General features: G+C 44.4%; 1 protein-coding gene and 1 pseudogene across 1 annotated transcript in view; both read left to right on the forward strand.

Moving 5' to 3' along the window:
* The window catches only part of LOC106578320 (twinkle mtDNA helicase-like), a 51,821-nt pseudogene extending 36,330 nt beyond the window's left edge, over positions 1-15,491 (forward strand).
* LOC106578304 (leucine zipper putative tumor suppressor 2 homolog) overlaps positions 1-27,928 on the forward strand; it is a 48,622-nt gene that overhangs the window by 3,079 nt on the left and 17,615 nt on the right. The window lies entirely within an intron of this gene.

The following is a 27,928-nucleotide window of genomic DNA, read 5'->3' on the forward strand; positions in this document are numbered from 1 at the left end:
TTGGCAGAGCTTGAAGAATTTAAAAAAGAATAATGGGCAAATATTGCACAATACGAATATTGCCAGCTGCATACTATGCGTTTGGATGGTAAGATGAAGGTTTGCAAATCTCTTAAACTTACCCAGAAAGACCTACAGCTGTAATTGTTGCCAAAGGTGATTCTAACATGTATTGACTCAGGGGGTTTAATACTTATCTCATCAAAATATATTAGTGTTTTATTTTCCATTAATACAATAACAAATAATACAAATCTTCCACTTTGCATTAGAGTATTTTATGTAGATCGTTGACAAAAAATGACAAATCCATTTTAATCCCACTTTGTAACACAACAAAATGTGGAAAAAGTCAAGGGGTCTGAATACTTTCTGATGGCACTGTATGTTGTTAACATTTGAATTCAAGTCAAGTGCTTACTTTAGCAAACAGACTGGGGGAGAATGGGGACGCAAACAGTTGCAGAGCCACGGGTTATTTGCATAGCAGACTTCTTTAGAGACATTGTAGGCAGATACAGTTTCTCCTCCAGGTCTTTACCAAGACTGCAACCTCAGGCTTGGGACACTTTAGGTGTTGGTAAATTTCTACATACAACCTTTGGGATATGCAATGATTCATCTGAAATTGTTCCCTTTGCTACAGTGAGAGACACTGGCCTTGTTTAAAATATTTGACCAAGGAAGTTGACTGAGAACATGTTCTCATTTACAGCAACAACCTGGGGAATAGTTACAGGGGATGAATGAGCCAATTGGAAGCTGGGGATGATCAGATGGTATGAGAACCAGATTTGGAATTTAGCCAGGACACCGGGGTTAACACCCCTACAATAAGTACCATGGGATCTTTAGTGAACACAGAGAGTCAGGACACCCGTTTTACTTCCCATCCAATAGACGGCACCCTACATAGGGCAATGTCCCCAGATCACTGCCCTGGGATCTTATTTATTTATTTATTTTTTAGACCAGAGGAAAGAGTGCCTCCTACTGGCCCTCCAACACCACTTTCAGCAGAATCTGGTCTTCCATCCAGGGACCAACCCGGACCAACCCTGCTTAGCTTCAGAGGCAAGCCAGCAGGGGGATGCAGGGTGGTATGCTGCTGATAGTGGCCTCCCAGCACCTCCCTTCCCACTCCCCCTCTTGCATTTTATTGCTCAGCACAACAATGTACTGCTGTTGGTGCATTTTCATGGATGTGCAGTATCAGTATTTGTTATACATAAGGCAGCAGAGAGCAGGCTTTAGATGTGCTTCACTGAGGCAATCATCACGCAAAAGAGGCTGCATCTCTTTAATGAAGCGAAAAATATAATACCTAATCTGGGCTCGAGGACCAAAGGGAATTTAAGACCGGATCTGAAAGAAATAATGTCATTTTTCTTCTGTTCAATGATCAAGTTCATTTTTGAAACCTGTTATACTGCACTGTATGTTTGGAATAGGGACCAGCACTTCAAGTAGTGAAAAAGGGTGTGGTAGAGGGCATTGTCAATAATTCAAAGTAGTGTTTGTTTGTGAGCATTTCGCTGTGTCATGGAGGAATTCCCCTTGTGGGACAGAAGATGCTTGGGGAATATGAGGAAGAGGGTTTGTGTTGTTTATTTTAACCAGGGCCTTATCCCCTTCCCTGTTCAGTGGATGAACTGCTGTGTAAGGGATACATTGTTTTTGCCCTTGAAAGATATTTGAAACTGAAGGTGAAGTCCCTCTAGATAAGAATACATTTTACATTTTACATTTTAGTCATTTAGCAGACGCTCTTATCCAGAGCGACTTACAAATTGGTGCATTCACCTATAATATCCAGTGGAACAACCACTTTACAATAGTGCATCTAAATCTTTTAAGGGGGGGGTTAGAAGGATTACTTTATCCTATCCCAGGTATTCCTTGAAGAGGTGGGGTTTCAGGTGTCTCCGGAAGGTGGTGATTGACTCCGCTGTCCTGGCGTCGTGAGGGAGCTTGTTCCACCATTGGGGTGCCAGAGCAGCGAACAGTTTTGACTGGGCTGAGCGGGAACTGTGCTTCCTCAGAGGTAGGGAGGCGAGCAGGCCAGAGGTGGATGAACGGAGTGCCCTTGTTTGGGTGTAGGGCCTGATCAGAGCCTGAAGGTACGGAGGTGCCGTTCCCCTCACAGCTCCGTAGGCAAGCAGCATGGTCTTGTAGCGGATGCGAGCTTCGACTGGAAGCCAGTGGAGAGAGCGGAGGAGCGGGGTGACGTGAGAGAACTTGGGAAGGTTGAACACCAGACGGGCTGCGGCGTTCTGGATGAGTTGTAGGGGTTTAATGGCACAGGCAGGGAGCCCAGCCAACAGCGAGTTGCAGTAATCCAGACGGGAGATGACAAGTGCCTGGATTAGGACCTGCGCCGCTTCCTGTGTGAGGCAGGGTCGTACTCTGCGAATGTTGTAGAGCATGAACCTACAGGATCGGGTCACCGCCTTGATGTTGGTGGAGAACGACAGGGTGTTGTCCAGGGTCACGCCAAGGCTCTTAGCACTCTGGGAGGAGGACACAAGGGAGTTGTCAACCGTGATGGCGAGATCATGGAACGGGCAGTCCTTCCCCGGGAGGAAGAGCAGCTCCGTCTTGCCGAGGTTCAGCTTGAGGTGGTGATCCGTCATCCACACTGATATGTCTGCCAGACATGCAGAGATGCGATTCGCCACCTGGTTGTCAGAAGGGGGAAAGGAGAAGATTAATTGTGTGTCATCTGCATAGCAATGATATGAGAGACCATGTGAGGATATGACAGAGCCAAGTGACTTGGTGTATAGCGAGAATAGGAGTGGGCCAAGAACAGAGCCCTGGGGGACACCAGTGGTGAGAGCACGTGGTGCGGAGACAGATTCTCGCCACGCCACCTGGTAGGAGCGACCTGTCAGGTAGGACGCAATCCAAGCGTGCGCGGTGCCGGAGATGCCCAGCTCGGAGAGGGTGGAGAGGAGGATCTGATGGTTCACGGTATCAAAGGCAGCAGATAGGTCTAGAAGGATGAGAGCAGAGGAGAGAGAGTTAGCTTTAGCAGTGCGGAGAGCCTCCGTGACACAGAGAAGAGCAGTCTCAGTTGAATGCCCAGTCTTGAAACCTGACTGATTAGGATCAAGAAGGTCATTCTGAGAGAGATAGCAAGAGAGCTGGCCAAGCACGGCGCGTTCAAGAGTTTTGGAGAGAAAGGAAAGAAGGGATACTGGCCTGTAGTTGTTGACATCGGAGGGATCGAGTGTAGGTTTTTTCAGAAGGGGTGCAACTCTCGCTCTCTTGAAGACGGAAGGGACGTAGCCAGCGGTCAAGGATGCGTTGATGAGCGAGGTGAGGTAGGGGAGAAGGTCTCCGGAAATGGTCTGGAGAAGAGAGGAGGGGATAGGGTCAAGTGGGCAGGTTGTTGGGCGGCCGGCCGTCACAAGACGCGAGATTTCATCTGGAGAGAGAGGGGAGAAAGAGGTCAAAGCACAGGGTAGGGCAGTGTGAGCAGGACCAGCAGTGTCGTTTGACTTAGCAAACGAGGATCGGATGTCGTCAACCTTCTTTTCAAAATGGTTGACGAAGTCATCCGCAGAGAGGGAGGAGGGGGGAGGGGGAGGAGGATTCAGGAGGGAGGAGAAGGTAGCAAAGAGCTTCCTAGGGTTAGAGGCAGATGCTTGGAGTTTAGAGTGGTAGAAAGTGGCTTTAGCAGCAGAGACAGAAGAGGAAAATGTAGAGAGGAGGGAGTGAAAGGATGCCAGGTCCGCAGGGAGGCGAGTTTTCCTCCATTTCCGCTCGGCTGCCCGGAGCCCTGTTCTGTGAGCTCGCAGTGAGTCGTCGAGCCACGGAGCAGGAGGGGAGGACCGAGCCGGCCTGGAGGATAGGGGACAGAGGAAATCAAAGGATGCAGAGAGGGAGGAGAGGAGGGTTGAGGAGGCAGAATCAGGAGATAGGTTGGAGAAGGTTTGAGCAGAGGGAAGAGATGATAGGATGGAAGAGGAGAGAGTAGCGGGAGAGAGAGAGCGAAGGTTGGGACGGCGCAATACCATCCGAGTAGGGGGAGAGTGAGAAGTGTTGGATGAGAGCGAGAGGGAAAAGGATACAAGGTAGTGGTCGGAGACTTGGAGGGGAGTTGCAATGAGATTAGTGGAAGAACAGCATCTAGTAAAGATGAGGTCAAGCGTATTGCCTGCCTTGTGAGTAGGGGGGGAAGGTGAGAGGGTGAGGTCGAAAGAGGAGAGGAGTGGAAAGAAGGAGGCAGAGAGGAATGAGTCGAAGGTAGACGTGGGGAGGTTAAAGTCACCCAGAACTGTGAGAGGTGAGCCATCCTCAGGAAAGGAACTTATCAAGGCGTCAAGCTCATTGATGAACTCTCCAAGGGAACCTGGAGGGCGATAAATGATAAGGATGTTAAGCTTGAAAGGGCTGGTAACTGTGACAGCATGGAATTCAAATGAGGAGATAGACAGATGGGTCAGGGGAGAAAGAGAGAATGTCCACTTGGGAGAGATGAGGATTCCAGTGCCACCACCCCGCTGGCTCGATGCTCTAGGGGTATGCGAGAACACGTAGTCAGACGAGGAGAGAGCAGTAGGAGTAGCAGTGTTATCTGTGGTGATCCATGTTTCCGTCAGCGCCAGGAAGTCTAGGGACTGGAGGGTAGCATAGGCTGAGATGAACTCAGCCTTGTTGGCCGCAGACCGGCAGTTCCAGAGGCTGCCGGAGACCTGGAACTCCACGTGGGTCGTGCGCGCTGGGACCACCAGGTTAGAGTGGCAGCGGCCACGCGGTGTGGAGCGTTTGTATGGCCTGTGCAGAGGAGAGAGAACAGGGATAGGCAGACACATAGTAGACAAGCTACAGAAGAGGCTACGCTAATGCAAATGAGATTGGAGTGACAAGTGGACTACACGTCTCGAATGTTCAGGAAGTTAAGCTTACGTTGCAAAAATGTTATTGACTAAAATGATACAGTACTGCTGGCTGGTGGAGTAGGCTAGCTAGCAGTGGCTGCGTTGTTGACTTTGAACGTGTAGCTGGCTAGGTAACCTCGGTAGTTTCAGTACTACACCTTGTCATGATACAAAGCAACTTTGTAGCTAGCTAGCTAACGTAACACTAATCAAGACGTTCCTTGTAGTGTATTTAGTTTCAACAATGCTGCTCGTCGGTAATAGTTGGCTAGGTTAGGAAAAATGGCGTCGCGGGGGACGGAAATAGCTGGATAGCTAACCTCGATTGCTGGCTAGCTAACAATTATCAATTAACAATTATCAAGCTATGACAAAGACAACTAGCTAGCTAGGTAACACTGCACTAGTCAAATCGTTCCGTTGTGAAGTATTAGTAACTACAGCGCTGCTAGTCGGTAACGGATGGCTAGCTGGCAGTGGGTTAATGATGACTAGGTGTGTTGAGTAAGTCTGGCGCCGCGTCGCGGCTGGCTAGCACACCTCAATAATACTCAAACTCAAACTACACAATTATCTTAGATACAGAGACAGCACAGACAACTATGTAGCTGGCTAACTAACACTAACACCACACTAATCAAGTCGTTGCGTTGTAATGTAATAGTTTCTGCGGTGCTGCTAGTCGGTAGAAGTTGGCTAGCTAACAGTGATGACTAGCTAGCTAGCAGCTAGCAGTGTTGACTACGTTAGGAGGACGAAGATAGCTAGCCTCGATAATTACTCAGTTACTCTAAACTACACAATTATCTTTGATACAAAGACGGCTATGTAGCTAGCTAAGAAGAATTGATCAGATCAAACAAATCAAGCCGTTGTAATGTAGCGAAGTGGAATATTACCTGTGGTGCGACTGCTCGCTCCAAACCGGAAGTTGGCACAATACCAGTAGTATAGGGGATGTTTGTTTGTATAACAGGGAAGGTAAGGTGCCATTGTATTTCTATGTTTACTGTAGATCATTTCAAATGGCGCATCTTGTAATGTGCTTAGACAGGTACTTTTTCCCCATGTCTTCAGGATCTGTGGGTTGTCTTATGTTTCTCTCCCGTTGCCGAATCCACCTCCTGTTTCTCATTGTAATTACTGATGTTGCATAGTCTCCTTCCCACTCACTTCACCACAGTATGTTAAACAGTTTAAAACAACAACGCCATGGGTGGAAAAGTCTTGTTCTTTGTATATTTGGGTTGGGAGAAGTCTGAAATGACTCAATGGTTTACGAGTAGAGGGAGGGCTGAGCTGAGCACTGAGGACTTTATCAGATTGACAAGATCAGCACTTCAGGGAGGCTCGGCCCCTAACCTGAAGGCTAATAAAAGGTTCTGCTAGTGGCTCGCTTCTGTCTCAACATACTGTGTAGGTAGGCTGAGCCCACAGAACAGAGGTTAATGAGATCTTCAGGTGTATTGTGTGTGTGTGTGTGTGTGCGAGTGTGTGCCTACCACTTATCTACTTCTATCAGTCTGTGTTTGTAAAAGATCTGTCAACAGTACCACCTACCTTTTAAAATGGATCCTTTCCAATGCTCGATGATAGACCACAGATCAGGGCCACTGTCTTAGCCCCAGGCTTTAGTGATGTTCTCAGCACTAAGCTCAGTGAACAGCTGGGCCACACAGGTGTCTGAACGGCATAGACGGACAGGGGACAGTCAAAGGGACAGGGGCAACCCACCAGTTCTCAGTCCCTGGGAAAGGTTGATGAAGGTCTTCTGAGCCAAAATGTTGGTATAAGATCCAGATAAACTGGAGCTTATTTTAATTGAAGGCTCAATACTGTACGTCATGTCTCATCTTCAGAGGCAGGATTTTTTTCCTGGTCAGGTCACGATGTGGTTAGTTTATCCTAAGGGCCTTGCAAAAGAAAATGTCTGGGTTGTATAGTGTATCCCAATGAACTAGTCCTTCGAGCCGGATCATAAACAGGGTCTCTCTGCCTCATGTTGTAAGCAGCTCTCTCAACCTTTGGTTCTCAGTCATCTCCTTGAGTGTTGTAGACAGACAGCCGGAGTACAAACCCTGATATGTCCCGACCGTATTCAGTCAGTACTCCACCACTGTAACTACATTAACCTCTTTATCTTGCTCCAAAGCTCTCTTTCTTTTACACATCACAATATTATTTTGGATGATATTATATGGATACTTTGACTCCAAGTATCCACTTTCTTTTGCTATGTAGCGTTAGCTAGAGCTTGTCGGCTGTACCTGTGCCAAAACTCTTGTATTTTTCATTTTATAGCATGTTGTCCATCTTATTTCTAAATAGTGAGCCAACATGTGTTCAGCACTTATTTCCATGACTGATCAAAGCAAATGTTTTTCATGCTCTTTCTTGTCTCTTTGCAGCAGACATACACTGAGTGTACAAAACATTAAGGACACCTGCTCTTTCCTTGACAAAGACTGACCAGGTGAATCCAGGTGAAAGCTTTGTTCCCTTATTGATGTCACTTGTTAAATCCACTTCAATCAGTGTAGATGAAAGGGAGGAGACAGATTAAAAGAAGGATTTTTAAGCCTTGAGACAATTGAGACATGGACTATGTATGTGTGCCATTCAGAAGATGAATGGACAAGACAAAATATTTAAGTGCCTTTGAACGGGTATGGTAGTAGGTGCCAGGCGCACCAGTTTGTGTCAAGAACTGCAACGCTGTTGTGTTTTTCACGCTCAACAGATTCCCGTGTGTATCAATAATGGTCCACCACCCAAAGGACATCCAGCCAACTTGACCGTATTGTGGTAAGCATTGGAGTCAACATGGGCCAGCATCCCTGTGGAATGCTTTTGACACCTTGTAGAGTCCATGCCCCAAGGAATTGAGGCTCTGAGGGCAAAAGAGGGAGCAACTCAGTATTAAGTTCTTAATGTTTTGTATACTCAGTGTATAGTGAGCAATATGTATGGTGCATCAAATCTCAATAAAATCACAGTATCAAATTGCAATAGCCTACGTATAGAATCGTGAGAATCGCAATACATATCGTATTGGCACCTAAGTATTGTGATATTTTATCGTGAGGTCCCTGGAAATTCCCAGCCCTAATTTTTACATGGACTATCAGTCACAAGTCTCATGATCTTTGGTGATTGAATGTCAGTAATATACCATTTTTGTGATGGTTCATGGCAGTACTGTTTTGCAGATAGGGCTGTGTTATTACAGAAGGAACTACAGAATTACATTGACTAGGGGGCTAGATAGAGCTGGGCGATATGGACAAAAATCCATATTGTGATGAATTGATGTGATAACGATAAATAGAACAATCTGTTTTTTTATTATCCTTTAAACTATCCTTTTCCATCAAATACTAGTTTGATGGTTATAGCCATCAATTGTCCCATTAACAATTACCCATATTAGCAAACTTATTTCATTTCAAACTTAACATTTCTATAGTACAGGCTACTTGTATAGGCTACTCTGCAAAATGCCTGCGATAAGTGGTCGTTGTCGATATTTTTCAGTTTATCGTCCCGGCTCTAGGCTAGGACCCAGGGCTGTTTGTTGGGGACAGTTAGACAGACTAGCACCCTGTCTTTGGGTCTGGGCCTTTCTTCTTATATTTTCAAAATCAAAGTAAGGAGGTCTACAGATTTCAATCAAGGAATGTTTATAGGTTAGCCTTGTGTCAGTTCTGGTTACTGTCAATTCAGATTAATAAAATACTCTGGACACAAATTGTAGAGGTTGAAAAATGACATGGTTAAAATGCAATGTCCTTCCTGAGTGCTTTGTGATTGGCCGCGGTAGTTTGTGTGATGATTACATTCACAGCTGGTGTGGGATGGCCCTCATGGACTATAGTCTAATACTCTGGCTGCTTTTCACTTTCCCCTTCCTAAAGTTTCCTGCAGTGCCGTCAAGGTATTAGCCAGGGTTATGGAACTGGGACGACCCTTCCCCGAGGTTGTTTGTTTGGTTATTTTTAAATCCACTTTCTCATTGCTCTTGCCTGATTAGCCTCCCACTAAGATAGAAAGACAGATGTGTATATACACACACAATGAAAAGCAAACACTGGTCAGGTGTAGGTGACCCTTTGATAAGCAGAACAGTTTCCCTGTAGGAAGAAGCTGTTTGAGTGATTGGGTGCGATAGGCGAATTGAAGCAGGACGTGTTGTAGGTGGGAGGCAGAGGGTGATGTACGGGGGTCCTGTTGGAGCAGAGTGGAGGACTACGTGGGGGGCAGACGTGTCATACCGTTGCATAACGGCTTAAGCTGAGGGGAACTGGGTCTGAAGTAATTCGTCTGGAGAGGTGGTCTGCCTCTACTGCTGCCACACACACACACACACACACACACACACAGCTTCCGTAGCCCACTGTATTGGGGTGGGGTGGCGACATACAGTGGGCTTTAGTTACTGACTACCTCCCTCTAATCTCTGTTCTTTTCATTCACCAAGGAGGGGAGTCGTACACTTGACTCCACATGACCCTTGATTCATAATGTGCAGTGGTCTCATATTCCATTAAAGGGTAATGTAGTGGACATCCTAGTTATAGCATATGGTCATTTTAGTATATTTGAATGTCTATGGAAGTACCTATGCATGTCTGACGATATTCCCTCCAGCCACTACATTAGAACTTGGAATGGTATTTTCCTCTTCGTCTGTGTGTTTTCAGGACAGCGGAAATGACTGAGATTTTGGTTGCAATGAGGAGTAATCTCATAGAAAAAAAGATTTTGGCATCTTGGTGCAAAATATGTTTCTTCTTATATAGACTTTGCTCTTTTCGCTCATGGATTAGCATGCTAGTGTTCACCTGGGCAGATGCCTGTATAATTTCTGTACCATTCCTTCCATAAACTAATGCTATCTCTTGGACAGAATGACACATTTACACATTCTTACAGTTCAGCCTTGCTCACACAACCTTGACAGTGGCACCTAGTTTGAACTGGTGGTATTGGAGCTGGTAGAAATTGCCCCTAACTGCCGGTCCATGGTCAGATTTTTTAAAATCCTCCTAAAATTTAAGGGTAGAATTTTGGACGAGGTAACCTGATCCTAGATCGGTGGTTAGCAAGAACTTCTACCTTAAATGTTTACATTACAATCATGGACCAACTGCTGTTTCATCACTTCCTTATTCCACCTCTGTGGCCATTTCCTTAATTCCACCTAGGGTGTGGTCCCATCACTGCTTGTCTGAAGCCTTTAGCCTGATCCCAGATCTGTTTGTGCTGTATAGCCAACGCACTCCTTGGCACGGGGCTGTGCAATAACAAACCTGTGCAAAATCAAACTTTGAATCAGACTTAATTGAAAGAAAATGTCATTTAAACACCGGAGGATGCAGAACAGTAAAATAGACACAATTAGACATTAGAACATAAACTATTTCATTCAACTGAACATTCATAGCCCACTTTGTCTCTCTAGACGTTTAAGGGTGTTTTAAATGATGACCTTGATCTTAAAAGGGTTTCTAGCCTATGTCTTAATGTTTAGCCTAATGTGGAACACAGAACACGGGGTACTGAGATGCAAAGTATGATCTGACTCTGAAAGCTCAGTCCTGGGGTGATTTTTGGTCAAATTTGGATGATAGATTGCTGGTTGTCCTGCCTGCAGATTATAGGGCTTAATCTGTCCTTACTTTTTTTCTCTCTCCCGCCGTTCCTCACAATCCCAAACTGTCAATCAACAAAGTCTGTTTTTGAAGGGCACTTTATCTTGTCACGCATATCCTCACACAAAAGTATGTTCATCCAATCTTTTATTAACTGAACAGCGTAAACCCTTGACCTAGAACAGAATGATTGCATATTTAGTTGTGTCCTTTCCCTGCCCCCCGCCATCCAAATGCACCCTGAGCCCCAGCACTGAACAGCAGGCTTTTGGGCAGGGTGCTCTTGGCCAGGCTTTTATCATGGAAGTGTGTAGTAGCTTCAATCAGGGTTCAACTCCCCCCCCAATGACCAGCATCCAACAGCTCGCCATGGGGTCTGACCTGACCTGACCTGGGCCCGGCAGGATGGAACACTATGGCTGCATCCCACATCCTGACATTTTAGTCACTCAAATCGGATAGGTCTAGATTTCGCATGAAAACGTTCTACTCTCACGTAGACAAAAATGATATTAAATAGGTTGTAGTAATGTATGAGAATCAGGACATTATGGACCTGATGTTTGTGGCAAGAACAGCTGAACCCCCTGCCTGATAAGAATTAGAAATTGTAAAGTTGTACACTTGTCTTTTTTTCTTTCGCTGTACATCACATCCTCAATATCTTATCAGTTACTGGTTGTAAATACTATAACCAGGTGATATGTACATTTATGGCTCAGCCAAGGTTTTGTCCTACTCCCTGTTCTCTCTCCTCTGGGATTTCCTTCCCTAGTGGGTGACTCAAATCGTCTTTTCATTTCTGTCTGAAACTGAAGCTGCAAGTTATGTTTTATGCATGCTTTGTACCAAGGCAGCCGACAGGGGGTGGGAAAAGAGCGATAGTGAGAGAGAAAGGGGGAGAAAGAGAACAGAGATTATTTGTGGAAACAGACACTTATTCACACTAAAGGCACAATTGAGTGCCATATGCACAGCCAATGACTTTGCAAAGCAGAGAATTAACCTAATACTTCCCCTTTTAGGGTAGGTTTATAAGTCCTTGCAAACACCCTTAGTATGTGACTAAATCAATCAATATACAGGTTAGATATCCAAGCATACCCTCGGATATGAACCTGTCAACCTCTCCCCTCAATAAGAGATTATAACAGATAAGAGATATAGAGATCTCCAGCTATTTGATATCACTTCACTATCCTACACTACTGTTAGATCTGGGATTTGAAGTGGTTCACTAGCCCGCCTCTTCAAGCCCAAGGTAGCCTGCTATAAAGGCCTGTCGATAGTAATGGGTCAGAGGTTAGTTATCGATTGCTGTCTATGAAGGGTCTTGTTCGGCAGATGAATAATGAAATGGTAATCTGAGAATTATCTCGCTTTCTCTCTCTGCATGGCATTTAATCCCATTCTCTTTGGCAGCTGGTGGGGCAATAACGTGGATTACTGCTGCCAATCGATCCAGAGTAGGAGGTAAGAGAGGGCTGTCACAGCTAAGCAGCTAGTGGGCTGTGTGTGGGACAACAATCAACCTCCAGGAGTTACTATGATGTTGTCATATCATCTGATATGTCTTGGAAGCACCTCTCTCGCAAACACTGCATACCAAGGGTGTTATCCAACACTGGCATTATATTGCCACAGTGATGTTTATGAAGCCAGTTTAAAGCCTGGATTGGATTGAGCTGCATTATGTGTGGGAAGCCACAGTCCTCTTAGCACTTCCATCTGTTACCAACATATTTCCTCTGCCTTGCAGAAGGAAAACATTTAAATAGGCCTCAAAGCATATTCCGATATTCCTCTGCTTGTAATTGAAGAATCGAGAGCTTAGCGAACATCTCTGATCCTGCATATATCCAGGATATATATTAAAGGCCCAATGCAGTCAAAATTCCGTTTTTCATGTGTTTTTATAACATATTGTACAACAGATGAAACTAGCTAACACTGTAAAAGTGTGAATACATTTGATCAGTGTTATTTCCTGATAGTTGCTAGTTGAAAATACAATCTACACAGTACCTTCTAATCAGCAGGTTCTGCATGGGTGGAGCTTTGTCTTTGCCTGGTGACATCACCAGGCGGTATTTAAGCAATTAAGGCACAAGGGGGTGTGGTATATGTCCTGGATACAGCCCCAGAAGTGCCTTATTGCTATTATAAACTGGTTACCAACATAATTAGAGCAGTAACAAGAAATGTTTTGTCTTACCCGTGGTATATGGTCTGATATACCACGGCTGTCAGCCAATCAGCATTCAGGGCTTGAACCACCCAGTTTATAAAAGTTCATATAGACCAATAACAAAGCGAGTTCCAAACCTCTCTGCCAATGACAGATTTTTTTTCAGATAACATATCCTTCCCCATCCATACCATTCCCAGATAGTACTAGCACAATTCTTGCTTTGGCTAAAAAGCTATTTTTCTTTTTACCATTTTACAGACAAACAGACAAACACAAAAGCTGGGACTCCACAGATCATGAGGATATTTTATTTGTCTGCCTGTGACTTATCGTTATTGATCACCAGCCCCGAGAGTCAAAATGTTTATATTACACAATGTTTTCAGCAAACATCTTACAAGGTAAGCTTCGATTTGGTCTGTGTTTGAGCTATAGCTACATGGGGGGGGGTATCAAATTAATCCTTAGGTTGGTAGGAACAAATCTAGCTTATTGCCAATGTTATCTGATGATGCATGACTTAATGGCAACATCGAATGTCCACCGAGTTTATCTTTGCGCATCAAAAATATGATGTTGCCTGCTTACGCGGTGTAGGTATCCATATCCCTTGTATATCCCACGACACCACCACAATGTTTGAGAGAGGTTGTTGTTGTAGAAATTTAGTTTTTATAGTGAACCATAACTTTTCGGCACATCCAGTGTGCAAAAACAGTGCAATTACCACATTCGGACACTTTGAAGAGGTTGAAAGGACACGAATGTACCCTGGGTACCCCATAACACCACAATGTTTGAGTGAGGTTGATATGGTAGAACATTTTATTTTTATATTGAACAAATAGCATTTAGGGAATGCAAATATATAATAGTACTGGAATTATCTAATTTACAGACATATACCACTTTGGAGAGATTTAGGGAGACTTGGAAACGCCCCGTGACCACACCTGACACCACTTACTAATACATCTGCCCATTTCCAGTTGTTAGGTCTATCGATCCCCTTTTACCCCTGATATTGTTCACATGTTGTGGAAGCCATCTGATGTGTTTCCAGCTCTGGGCATCAATAATTCACGTATAGCTTTTCAATGAAAGATGACTTTCAAAATAAAAAAATTAAAACTGTTATTTTGTGTGTGCTTGATCTTGTGTATTATGAACTATGTAACTCATATCTTCTGATCATTTTCTCATAATCTCCCATATGTCTTCTTTCCAAATATACCAAGTTATATTCATGTCAGAATCATGTAATTACACATGAATAGCAGTTACTTTTGGGTAGGTCTATTTTAAGCAGAAATCTACATTTTGCAATTCTTGCTTGAGAAATAGTTTTTGGCTAAAAAGCAATTTTTCTTTTTGCCATTTTCATGGAAAACTAGTACTTCATTGTTACTCAGAAATAGTTTGATATTGAGATCAAAATGGCTGCAGTGCATTGGGGCTTTAACCAGTTACCTACTTATGTTATTTCAACTTCCGATCCACTACAATTTTTCAATGTTCCCCTGAAATGAAGTACAACGATCATTTGAGGAACTACCATTGTTATCGAGCCTTTTTAGGCACTAACTGACCCCATGGGATTAACGATGTCTATGGTGTTTGTGTAAATATGAGCCATTTGTTCAGTGGAAATATGACACCGGAGTGCACTGGACAGAGGTGGGTAGTAGCGTGTACTTAAGTACATTTTTGGAGGAACTGGTACTTTTCTAGTTGCTCTCTGTGGGCTGTACTTGTACTCAAGTATTTTGACTCCCGTTACATTTTGCCAAATCACTTCAGTTACATAGATTTAAATGATAATATCGTCGCTGTCAGATGAAAACCTTGTCACTCTAAATGTTGTGATTTCTTTTTTTACATGAATCGATACTATAGGTTCCACTTTACGTCTGTAAGAACATTTCACAACCTCTTGACCTGTTACACCCTGATCTGTTTCACCTGTCTTTGTGCAATGTCTCCTCCCCGCTTCAGGTGTCGCCCATCTTCCCCATTATCCCCTGTGTATTATACCTGTGTTCTCTGTTTGTCTGTTGCCAGTTTGTTTTGTTTGTCAAGCCTACCAGTGTTTTTCCCCTTGCGACTGTCTGTTTCTATTTCCTGTTTTTACCATTCTGCCTGCCCTGAGCCTGCCTGCCATTTTGTACCTAGTCACACCACACTGGATTATTGACCTCTGCCTCCCTTGACCTGTTGTTTTGCCTGCCCCCTGTTCTAGTAATAAACTTTTGTTGCTTCAACACTGTCTTCATCTGGGTCTTTCCTAAAACGTGATAGTACGAACTGGCCATGACTGACCCAACAGACTCAGACCAGCTCCACAATGCTGTCTCCCTGCAAGGAGCCACCATTGAAAGACACGAGGAGTTAATTCAATGTCTTATGGAGGGACTCCATACCCTGGCAGAACGCAATGACCAGGCATTCGATACATTGCTGGAGCAATTCCGAGGATTCCCCACTGGGCAGCGGGTCACACCCGTAATCTCCCAGCCTACCCCAGTGTCCCGAGAACCCCGCTTACCTCCTCCGGAGCGCTACGCTGGAGATTACGGAACCTGCCAGGCTCTTCTCTCCCAGTGCTCCCTCATTTCTGAGCTGCAGCCTTCTTCGTTCCCCTCAGACCCCTCGAGGATAGCGTACATCATAACGCTGATGTCCGGGAGAGCACTCGCCTGGGCAACGGCAGTGTGGGAGCAACAGTCCATCGTCTGCCTCAGTCTGGAGGAGTTTGTGGAATAAGTTTGATTCTTTGTTGTCTGAGAGAGAGGCTGCTGCAGCTACGTCAAGACTCCCGTAATGTGGCAGACTACGCAATTGATTTTCGCATGTTGGCGGCTGAGAGTGCCTGGAACCCGGAAGCATTGTTCAACATGTTCCTGCACGGAGTATCGGAGGAAGTGAAGGACGAGCTTGCAGCCCGGGAACTACCGACGGGTCTTGACTCGCTCTTTGCCTTGACCATTCGGATCGATGGGCGACTACGGGAGTGAAGGAAGGAGAGGTTCAATTTCACTCACCTGCCCAAGGCTTTCACCTCGCCTCCGAGACATCCCGGAAGTCCCCGACGGCTCCGTTGCCAAGAGAACCCGAGGCTACCCAAGTTCTCCCGAGAGTCTTCAAAGTTTGCCAATTCATCTCTTCCTTAACCGATGCAACTAGGCAGAGCTAGGCTCTCCCCAGCCGAATGGCTATACAGGCTTCACATGAAGAGTTGCCTGTATTGCGGGACTGCTGGTCATTTCATTGCCACCTGTCCACTAAAAGACCAGGCTCACCAGTAGGAGCGAGTACTCTGGTGCTCCATACAGAGAACTTTTCCTCTCCCCTTACTCACACCCCTTTTCATGCCATCTTGCTGTGGGGGAACCAGTCAGTCTCTCCGGGTACTCATCGATTCTGGGGCCAATGAGAGCTTTATGGAAGCTACCCTGGCATCCGAGCTGGGCATTCCTACTCAGCCCCCTCTCCATTCCCATGGACGTTAGAGTGCTGGGCGGGCGCTCTATAGACTGCGTCACCCACAATACCATCCCAACAACCTACGTGTGTCAGGGAACCACAGCGAGATGATCCAATTCCTTATTAAGTCTACTCAGGTTTCCGTGGTATTGAGATTCTCTTGGCTCCAGCGACACAATTCCCTTATTTACTGGTCTGTTGGTGCCATCATGGGCTGGAGCCCGTTCTGCCATGCTCATTGCCTGAAGTCAGCGCAGCCTGCCCCAGGACGTCTTCCTGGGGGCTCCTAAGTTGCCCCGGACCAGGACCTCCGGGAGATGTTCAGTAAGGCCCGGACCACTTCGATTCCGCCACACCGACCCTATGACTGCAGCATCAATCTTCTCCCAGGCACCACTTCGCCCCGGGGACGACTGTACTCTCTGTCGGGTCCAGAGACCAAGGCTATGGACACCTACATTGAGGACTCCCTAGCTGCAGGGTTCATCCATCCTTCTGCTTCCCCTGCCGGCGCAGGGTTCTTCTTTGTGGAGAAGGACAAAACCCTGTGCCTGTGCATCGACTACTGGGGCCTCAGTGACATCACGGTGAAGAACCGCTACCACTCATCTCCTCGGCCTTCGTGCTGCTCCAGGGGGCCACCGTGTTCTCCAAGCTGGACCTATGGGACGCTTACCACCTGGTGCGGATACGGGAAGGGGACGAGTGGAAGACTGCTTTCAACATGGCCAGCGGTCACAATGAGTATCTGCTTATGCCATTTCGCCTTACCAACGCCCCTGCTGTGTTCCAGGCTCTGGTGAATGATGTTCTCCACGACATGTTGAACCGATTCGTCTACCTCTGACATCCTCGTTTTCTCCCACTCCGCCTAAGAACACGTGCTCCAAGTCTGACAGGTTCTTCAACACCTCCTAGAGAACCAGTTTTTTGTGAAAGCAGAGAAGTGCGAATTCCATCGCTCCACCATCCCCTTCCTGGGTTACATCATCGCTGCAGGGATTGTACAGATGGATCCCGGGAAGTTGAGAGCGGTGGTGGATTGGCCCCAGCCTACGTCCAGAGTACAACTGTAATGTTTCCTGGGATTCGCCAACTTCTATCGCCGCTTTATCCGGGGTTACGGCCCCCTGGCATACCCCGTCTGCACTCACCTCTCCCAAGGTTCCGTTCATATGGTCCCCAGCCGCTGACCGGGGGTTCCGGGAGCTCAAACACCGTTTCACCAAAACTCCCATCTTCGTTCATCCTGACCTGTCCCGCCAATTCGTGGTGGAGGCCCGATGCTTCAGATGTCGGAGTGGGGGCTGTTCTGTCCCAGAGTTCTGCCTAGGACCTCAAGTTATATCCATGTGCCGCCTTCTCCCATCGCCTCAACGCCATGGAGAGAAACTACGATGTGGGGAATCGTGAGCTTGTCACGGTGAAGATGGCGTTGGATGGGTGGAGGCACTGGCTGGAGGGGGGCGGAACATCCGTTCATTGTGTGGACCGACCACAAGAACCTGGAATATCTTGGGGGGGCAGATAACCGGATGTTTGTTCCTGACATGGTCCGCTCCTTGGTCCTGGAGTGGGCCCTCTCCTCCAGGCTTGCCTGCCACCCGGGCTCCCGTTGGACTCTGGCCTTTGTGCGACAACACTTTTGGTGACCTACCATGGTTACTGACGTCTCTGCGTTCATCGCATGCACAATCTGTGCGCAGAACAAGACTCCTCTGCAAGCTCCGGCTGGTCTCCTTCAACCTCTGCCTCTCCCTCACCGTCCCTGGTCTCGCATATCCCTAGAATTTGTCACGGGTCTCCCCCCGTCTAATGGCAACACCGCCATCCTGACAGTAGTGGACCGGTTTTCTAAAGCCACCCACTTAATTCCTCTCCCCAAGCTACCCTCTGCCAAAGAGATGGCTCAGCTCATGGTGCAGCACATCTTCCGGATCCATGGACTCCAAGTGGACATGGTCTCCAACCGGGGTCCTCAGTTCTCGTTCTGTTTCCAGAAGGCGTTCTGCACACTCATTGGGTCGTTGGCCAGCTTGTCTTCTGGGTTTAGGGAAGACCCAGATGCAGACAGTGTCGAAGTAACAAAAGTTTATAACAGGGGGCAGGCAAAACGACAGGTCCAGGGCAGGCAGAGGTCAGTAATCCAGATCAGAGTCCAAAAGGTACAGAACGGCAGGCAGTCTCAGGGTCAGGGCAGGCAGAATGGTCAAAACTGGGAAAACAGGAACAAGAAACAGACAGGCGCAAGGGGGGAAAAAGCTGGTAGGCTTGACGAACAAAACAAACTGGCAACAGACAAACACAGAACACAGGCATAATACACTGGGGAAGGTGGGCGACACCTGGAGCGGGGCGGAGATTAGCACAAAGACTGGTGAAACAGATCAGGGTGTGACATAAACCATGGAAAGTATTCAAAATAGCTTTGCATCAAAACTCTTGTCCATTGGCTCTTCAAACCCTGTATTTCCACCACAGCTCTTGCAGTGAAGCACACGTCTTCACTGCTAAGGAGATTTTTGTTTGTGGGTTCTTAGCCAAACGAGATCAGAAGTAAGTTGCACTTTAATTACCTTCTGCTTTTGTAATATTATATATTTCTGGAGTAAGATAAGTATTTCTTGGATATAATTCTGCTGTTCAAATTGTGTTTTGAGGGTGAGTGCAAATGAAATGGCTAGGTAGCTAATTAGCTAGCTAGTTTGCTTCGGTTAACTCAGAATCTGACAATAGTTTATCTCCTGTTTTTAACTCCCACAATGATCTCCGCTTGTTGGCTAAGTTAACTAGCCACCTTGTCATTGGCAGAAAGAGTGAACAGATTATTCAGATGTGTATGGAAATACAGTGCATTCGGAAAGTATTCAGACCCCATTTTTTTTGTTACGTTACAGCCTTATTCTAAAATAGATCAAATGAATTGTTTTCCTTATCAATCTACACACAATACCCCATAATGACAAATTGAAAACAGGCTTTTAGACATTTTTGCAAATGTATTAAAAATGTAAAATAGAAATGCCTTTTAAGTATTCTGACCCTTTGGTTGAGCTCAGGTGCATCCTGTTTCCATTGATCATCCTTGATGTTTCTACAACTTGATTGGAGTCCACCGCTGGTAAATTCCATTGATTGGACATGATTTGGAAAGGCACACACCTGTCTATAGAAGGTCCGACAATTGGCAGTGCATGTCAGAGCAAAAACCAAGCCATGACGTCGAAGGAATTGTCCGTAGAGCTCCAAGACAGGATTGTGTCGAGACACAGATCTGGGGAAGGGTACCAAAAATGTTCTGCAGCATTGAAGGTCCCCAAGAACACAGTGGCCTCCATCATTCTTAAATGGAAAAAGTTTGGAACCACCAAGACTCTTCCTTGAGCTGGCCATGGTGGCATGCTGTGGGAATGTTTTTCAAGGGCAGGGACTGGGAGACTATTCAGGATCGAGGGAAAGATGAACGGAGCAAAGTACAGAGATCCTTGATGAAGACCTGTTCCAGAGCGCTCAGGACCTCAGACTGGGGCGACGGTTCACCTTCCAACAGGGCAAAGAGCAAAGGTCAACGCAGGAGTGGCTTTGGGACAAATCTCTGAATGTCCTTGAATGGACCAGCCAGAGCCCGGACTTGAACCCAATCGAACATCTCTGGAGAGACCTGAAAATAGCTGTGCGGCGACGCTCCCCATCCAACCTGACAGAGCTTGAGAGGATCTGCAGAGAAGAATGGGAAAAGTCCACAAATACAGGTGTGCCAAGCTTGTAGCGTTATACCAAAGAAGAATGGAGGCTGTAATCGCTGCCAAAGGTGCTTCAACAAAGTACCGAGTAAAGTATAGGAATACTTATGTAAATGTACTGTTTCAAAAAATGTCTTCATCATTATGGGGTATTGTGTTTTAATAACGTAACAAAATGTGGAAAAAGTCAAGAGGTCTGAATACATTCCGAATGCACTGTAAATAGCTAGTTAGTGATAACATAAGATAGCCAGCTTATCTAGTGGCAAAGCTAGTGCCAAACATGTAGCTAGCTAACATTAGCTAGTGTAACAACTACTTCAGGTCTCAGTGAGTGACGTCACCCGATTGAAACGCTATTAGCGCGCACCACCGCTAACTAGCTAGCCATTTCACATCGGTTACACTAGCTAACTAATGTTAGCTAGATCAACCAGTCAGCCCAGCGTAGAATCCTTCCTATTCATTGTTCTCTGTCACTGTGTATTTAGTGTATGTCTAAATGTCATTCTGTTTTAATGACGAGGCCTATAGGCGCATCTGTCATACAGTGAAACATCTCAATAAGCTTTTTGTAACATATAGCTACTATAGCTTTTTTATTGGTGTGTTTTTCTTTTTATTTACAACTTCTAGCAACACAACTGAGGGGAAGAAGAATGGGCTAGCCAAGAAAATAAAATAACTTTCAAATTGGAAGAGAAGGAGGATGAAGGGTAAATCCTAGCTTGGCAGGAAAGATATGATTGAGTTGACTATTGAAATTTATCTGCACTGTTTCGATTATTTATTACATACATGATTCTTACCTGAATACCTACCTTGATATTTAATTCCATGTTGAAATCTGTCTGATTTGCATACTAGTAACATGATTCATAGTGAAATTTTGATATTGATTGTTTGACATCACACTTGGTGTAAATCTTTCTAGTACGCATTCACCATCACATGTACTTGAAATTATATTGTAAAATACATTTTTATTAATGCTATTGAAATTGAGAAATTATGCCAATGTCTCGAGCACCGTTTACTTGGCATGGGCGGTATCCAGAATACCATACAATATCTTCATAGCAACTTTGTGCCATATCGGGATATTCGGTAATACCGGCACTGAACACAGGGGGCGGTATTTTCTAACCACACAGCCTCCGTAATCCGAAGGTTAGCAATGCTAACAAGTACATGTAAAATCTCGTAGAGAATGCTAACAAGCGCATTGCGAATATTTTATACAGTCACTGACGTAAACTATTTTCAGGACAGACACCCCTGCGCATAAAGTTAAACAAGTAACCAACATTTTTTTGCTGCAAGCACAAAACAAATATTAGACAGCAAGACTCTTGATCCAAGAGGGGATTCTCTTCTGTTACCAAACAAAGCTGATTTTAGATAGATAAGTAGCTACTAAATTATAAAACAAAATGCACAACTGCAGAGCATTTAACACATTTTAGACAGTCAACTTAATAGTTATAAGATATCTAGCTGGAAAACATTTAGTTGTGAATTCCATACTGTAACTAGATCACCTGGCGCGTGCTGCACAGCGGTGAGTGACTCACAAGGCTCTGGTCTCTCGTCGTGGTGTGCTTGTAAACAAACACCACATGACTGGGGACTACCGATAAGCTTCAAAATGAAAAATTGTGACAGGTGAAATGAAGAACGCAATCTTCTTTATCTCCTAACGCATTACACATATTGACTGCAGGTATTTAGTATGAAACATGTATGCACTCACTAATGTAAGTCACTGGATAAAAATGAAACTTTTTTTTTATACAAAAGTAGCTACAAATATTCAAGTTTATTTAAAAACTTCAAAGAAATTGTTTTTTACAGTACTGAAAAACTATCCAGTGACTATTTCCAAATACCCCGGTATACTGCCTAAGCCTACCGTTTACCTTTTTTTTATGAAAGTGAGCACATTGATATATATTAAGTCGACTTTGAATAAAACTGTACAGCCTACCTGTCCTGGGGGACACCTGCAAGATGATGATGGCAGGCTTAAATAATAAATGCACTAAGTTGTTCTTTTTGTTTGCAGTCACAATTTATCATAAGGTGTATATTTTTTTACTAAACTACATCTGTAACGAATACTTAAGTAGTTTTCTGACCGGATACTTTTTACTCTTACTTAAGTAGTTTCTTAAGAGGGCTACATTTGTAATTTACTCAAGTAAAAGTAATCTAAGTAACAGTACTTTACGGAAGATCTGTACTTAAGTAACTCTACCCACTTCTGGCACTGGAGGCAATGAATTCCAATGGTTCAGTCCTACAAATGTGTGTGTGATCCCATTAGCATACAGTGGGGGGAAAAAGTATTTGATCCCCTGCTGATTTTGTACATTTGCCCACTGACAAATAAAGGATCAGTCTATCATTTTAATGGTAGGTTTATTTGAACAGTGAGAGACATAATAACAACAAAAATATCCAGAAAAACACATGTCAAAAATGTTATAAATTGATTTGCATTTTAATGAGGGAAATAAGTATTTGACCCCCTCTCAATCAGGAAGATTTCTGGATCCCAGGTGTCTTTCATACAGGTAACGAGCTGAGATTAGGAGCACACTCTTAAAGGGAGTGCTCCTAACCGCAGCTTGTTACCGGTATAAAAGACACCTGTCCACAGAAGCAATCAATCAATCAATCAGATTCCAAACTCTCCACCATGGCCAAGACCAAAGAGCTCTCCAAGGATGTCAGGGACAAGATTGTAGACCTACACAAGGCTGGAATGGGCTACAAGACCATCGCCAAGCAGCTTGGTGAGAAGGTGACAACATTTGGTGCGATTATTCGCAAATGGAAGAAACACAAAATGACTGTCAATCTCCCTCGGCCTGGGGCTCCATGCAAGATCTCACCTCGTGGAGTTGCAATGATCATGAGAACGGTGAGGAATCAGCCCAGAACTACACAGGAGGATCTTGTCAATGATCTCAAGGCAGCTGGGACCATAGTCACCAAGAAAACAATTGGTAACACACTACGCCGTGAAGGACTGAAATCCTGCAGCGCCCACAAGGTCCCCCTGCTCAAGAATACCCACATGCCCATCTGAAGTTTGCCAATGAACATCTGAATGACTCAGAGGACAACTCGGTGAAAGTGTTGTGGTCAGATGAGACCAAAATGGAGCTCTTTGACATCAACTCAACTTGCCGTGTTTGGAGGAGGAGGAATGCTGCCTATGACCCCAAGAACACCATCTCCACCGTCAAACATGGAGGTGGAAACATTATGCTTTGGGGGTGTTTTTCTGCTAAGGGGACAGGACAACTTCACCGCATCAAAGGGACGATGGACGGGGCCATGTACCGTCAAATCTTGGGTGAGAACCTCCTTCGCTCAGCCAGGGCATTGAAAATGGGTCGTGGATGGGTATTCCAGCATGACAATGACCCAAAACACACGGTCAAGGCAACAAAGGAGTGGCTCAAGAAGAAGCACATTAAGGTCCTGGAGTGGCCTAGCCAGTCTCTAGACCTTAATCCCATAGAAAATCTGTGGAGGGAGCTGAAGGTTCGAGTTGCCAAACGTCAGCCTCGAAACCTTAATGACTTGGAGAAGATATGCAAAGAGGAGTGGGACAAAATCCCTCCTGAGATGAGTGCAAACCTGGTGGCCAACTACAAGAAACGTCTGACCTCTGTGATTGCCAACAAGGGTTTTGCCACCAATTACTAAGTGATGTTTTACAGAGGGGTCAAATACTTATTTCCCTCATTAAAATGCAAATCATTTTATAAAATTTTTGACATGCGTTTTTCCGGATTTTTTTGTTGTTATTCTGTCTCTCACTGTTCAAATAAACCTACTATTAACCTCTAGGGTAGGTGGGACGAAATCGTCCCGCACTATTCAACAGCCAGTGACACATCAGAGCGCCAAATTTAAAACCACAAAATGTCATAATTCAAAGTTATCAAACATAGGACTTTTTTACACCATTTGAAAGATAAGACTCTCGTTAATCTAACCACATTGTCCGATTTCAAAAAGGCTTTACAGCGAAAGCAAAACATTAGATTATGTTAGGAGAGTTCATAGCCAGAAATAACCACACAGCCATTTTTCAAGCAAGCATATATGTCACAAAAACTAAAAACACAGCTAAATGCAGCACTAACCTTTGATGATCTTCATCAGATGACACTCCTAGGACATTATGTTATACAATACATGCATGTTTTGTTCAATCAAGTTCATATTTATATCAAAAACCAGCTTTTTACATTAGCATGTGATATTCAGAACTAGCAACTAGCATACACACTGCAAACTTCCGGTGAATTTACTTAATTACTCACGATTAACGTTCACAAAATACATAACAATTATTTTAAGAATTATAGATGCAGAACTCCTTTATGCAATCACGGTGTCAGATTTTAAAATAGCTTTTCGGCGAAAGCACATTTTGCAATATTCTGAGTAGATAGCCCGGCCATCACGGCTAGCTAATTTGACACCCACCAAGTTTGGCCCTCACCAAACTCAGATTTACTATAAGAAAAATTGGATTACCTTTGCTGTTCTTTGTCAGAATGCACTCCTAGGACTTCTACTTCAACAACAAATGTTGTTTTGGTTCGAAATAATCCATAGTTATATTGAAATAGCTCCATTTTGTTTGTGCGTTCAGGTCACAATTCGAAGGGTGACGCGCGAACGCATTTCGTGACCCAAAAATTCTAAATATTCCATTACCGTACTTCGAAACATGTCAAACGCTGTTTAAAATCATTTTTTATGCGATTTTTCTCGTAAAATAGCGATAATATTCCAACCGGGCAACGTTGTATTCATTCAAAGACTGAAAGAACAAAATGGAGAATTCACATGAACGCTCATCTCCAGTGTCACTGTCCCCAGGCAGGCCAGTAACAAACTCTGCTGCTGTTCTTTGCTCAGAGACTGCAGACATCTCATTACACTTTCTGGCGCCTTCTGAGAGCCAATGGAAGCCTTAGAAAATGTCACATTACAGCACAGATGCTGTATTTTCGATAGAGAGGCTACAGAAGGACAATAAATTGTCAGACAGGGCACTTCCTGTATGGAATCTTCTCAGGTTTTGGCCTGCCATATGAGTTCTGTTATACTCACAGACACCATTCAAACAGTTTTAGAAACTTTGGAGTGTTTTCTATCCAAATGTACTAATTATATGCATATTCTAGTTTCTGGGCAGGAGTAGTAACCAGATTAAATCGGGTACGTTTTTTATCCGGCCGTGCAAATACTGCCCCCTAGCCCCAACAGGTTAAAATTATAGACTGATCATTTCTTTGTAAGTGGGCAAACGTACAAAATCAGCAGGGGATCAAATACTTTTTTCCCCCACTGTATATAAATTGTAAACAGAAAAATAAGGGAGGGAGTGACTCAGTGTGCAGAATGGGGTCAGGGCAATTGATCCTGGCCTGGGTCACGTTGAGGAGAGTGCAAGGTATTGAATGTCACAGATAGAAATTCCATGAATGGTGCTGACATGCCAGAGAGGCATGTTGATATCTGAACATTCCTCAACATTATGCCCAGCCCAGGTTAGCACAGACAGTCAACCAGAGTCTTGTGGTTGCCATGGCTACTTTCATATATGAATGCTTTTCCAGCATAAGTTTGCACTGCAAGTTTGTCCTGTGTTGCCCCTTAAAGAAATGGAGGAAGGAAGGATGTATTATCAAAGTATTTGAACAGCGGCCCAGTTCAAGAGCCTGCTAGGATGAATTCCTGTGATCTGCTGGTAGTCTGATCCGCTTCACAACCAGGCTGCCATGGCTACCAGAGGGCTTTATTTCCCCTTGGAAGCTCTGTATGCCGGACTTGAGTCTTGAGTTTCACTCTCAGAGGAAGACAAAAGAGAAGGGGACAGAGAGGACTAATGAACATAGTGGAGAGGTGAAGTATTCACTCAGCATTGTCGTAAATGAGGGAAATTCACAGTTCGTTAGGTGTTCTTATGTTTGCATGGAATTCCACTCTGCGTTCCACCTTAAAGTATTGACATGATGACTCAGATTTTCCTTGGAAAGGTTACTTCCTCCTTACAATACTAGGGTAGTATTTCTACACACTCATTACTACACTCATGACCCTTCAGGTTTTCCAGCTCAGTGTTGGTACTGTAGTAGTTGTAGCTAAGGTCCTGTGTTCGTGGGTTGTGCTTAAGGCTGTTACTGTGACCATATTACCGCCACACCGGCAGTCACGAGTCATTATGGCAGTCAAATTCCACCTGATCATTTAGTCACAGTAATTAGGCTTCTCCAAGCTCTGATGCTGCTGATGGTCATTAGTAGCCTACCAAACTAGCTAACTGCCTGGTAATCAGCACTCTATTGTCCCTCTAATCAGTCTGACATCAATGCAAATGTTATCAAAAATCAAATCAAACTCTTCATAAGAACCCATGAGCTCATGTTGCAGAACATTTCTATAGGCAAGGCCTACTATATTTATTTCTCAACTTTCCTAATATTAACCCCTGTGCGGCCATCCAGCGAAAAATCATATCGCCATTAGCTTAACAAAATGTAATCTTTTTTCAAATTATATCGTTTTATAGATACACCTCTCCTGAATCGAACCACGTTGTCCGATTTCAAAAAGGCTTTACAGCAAAAGCAAAACATTAGATTATGTTAGAGGAGTATATCGTAAAAGTAGCCACATAGCCATTTTCCGACCAACCACATGCATCACAAATAACCAAAAAACAGCTAAATGCAGCACTAACCTTTGACAATCTTCATCAGATGACACACCTAGGACATCATGTTACACAATACATGCATTCTTTTGTTCGATAAAGTTCATATTTATATATAAAAACAGCATTTTACATCGGTGCGTAACGTTGACTATTTTCCCTCAAATGCATCCAATGAAACAGCGCTACAATTTACAAAATTACTATTAGAAAACATTTTTAAAATGTAATATTGTCATTCTAAGATTTATAGATGAATAGCACCTGTAATGCCAGATTTAAAAATAACTTTACTGGGTAATCATACTTTGCGATGAAAGGGGATGCGATACTCTGAAAAATAGGCTAACGTTACAGGTCAGCGCCATCTTGGAACAATCGCATATCACATCTAGTCTTGTATACTATTGTCAATAATCCCTTACCTTTGGTTGTCTTCATCAGAAAGCACTTCCAGGAATCCCAGGTCCACAACAAATGTATTTTCCTTCCAAAAAATTACTCCTTTATGTTCCAAGAGCTTGTTCTTGTTAGCGCGTCTGAAGGCTCATCCAAATGCTCCGTCGGCCGCGGGACAGCTATTTCGAGAAAATGCATTTTTTTCCCATTTAGGTTCGTTCAAACATGTCAAACGTTGTATAACATAAATCTTCAGGGCCTTTTTCAACAAGAGAGCCAATAAGATTCAAGGAGGATGATTGCATTGTCTTTCAAAACGTTTCGAAAGGGGAGGGAAGCCAGGGCCGCCGGCGTCGTAATGGTGATGGCCCTCCTCGTGACCAATTTCAACAGCGTCTCATTCATTCAGTTTTAACAGTAGGAGACTCAAACCACTTTGTAAAGACTGGGGACATCTAGTGGAAGCAATAGGAAGTGCTCAATGAACCATAGCTCACGGTGTGATTAATAGGCAACGTGATGAAGTTGAGTTCGCAATTCAGAATTCCACTTCCTGTTTCGATCTGTCTCGGGGTTTTGACTGCCATATGAGTTCTGTTATACTCACAGACACCATTCAAACAGTTTTAGAAACTTTAGGGTGTTTTCTATCCACAAGTATTAATTATATGCATATCCTAGCTTCTGAGTTTGAGTAGTAGGCCGTTTAAAATGGGCACGAATTTTTTTTCAAAATGCGCTGTGGCGCCCCCTATCCTAGGCGACCGTCAAGAGGTTAAGCACATTGCTTCTCTTTATAACAGGTTGGTATGAAAATGAACCACGGG

The sequence above is a fragment of the Salmo salar genome, chromosome ssa19 (assembly GCF_905237065.1).
Source record: "Salmo salar chromosome ssa19, Ssal_v3.1, whole genome shotgun sequence".
NCBI classification, from domain to species: domain Eukaryota; kingdom Metazoa; phylum Chordata; class Actinopteri; order Salmoniformes; family Salmonidae; genus Salmo; species Salmo salar.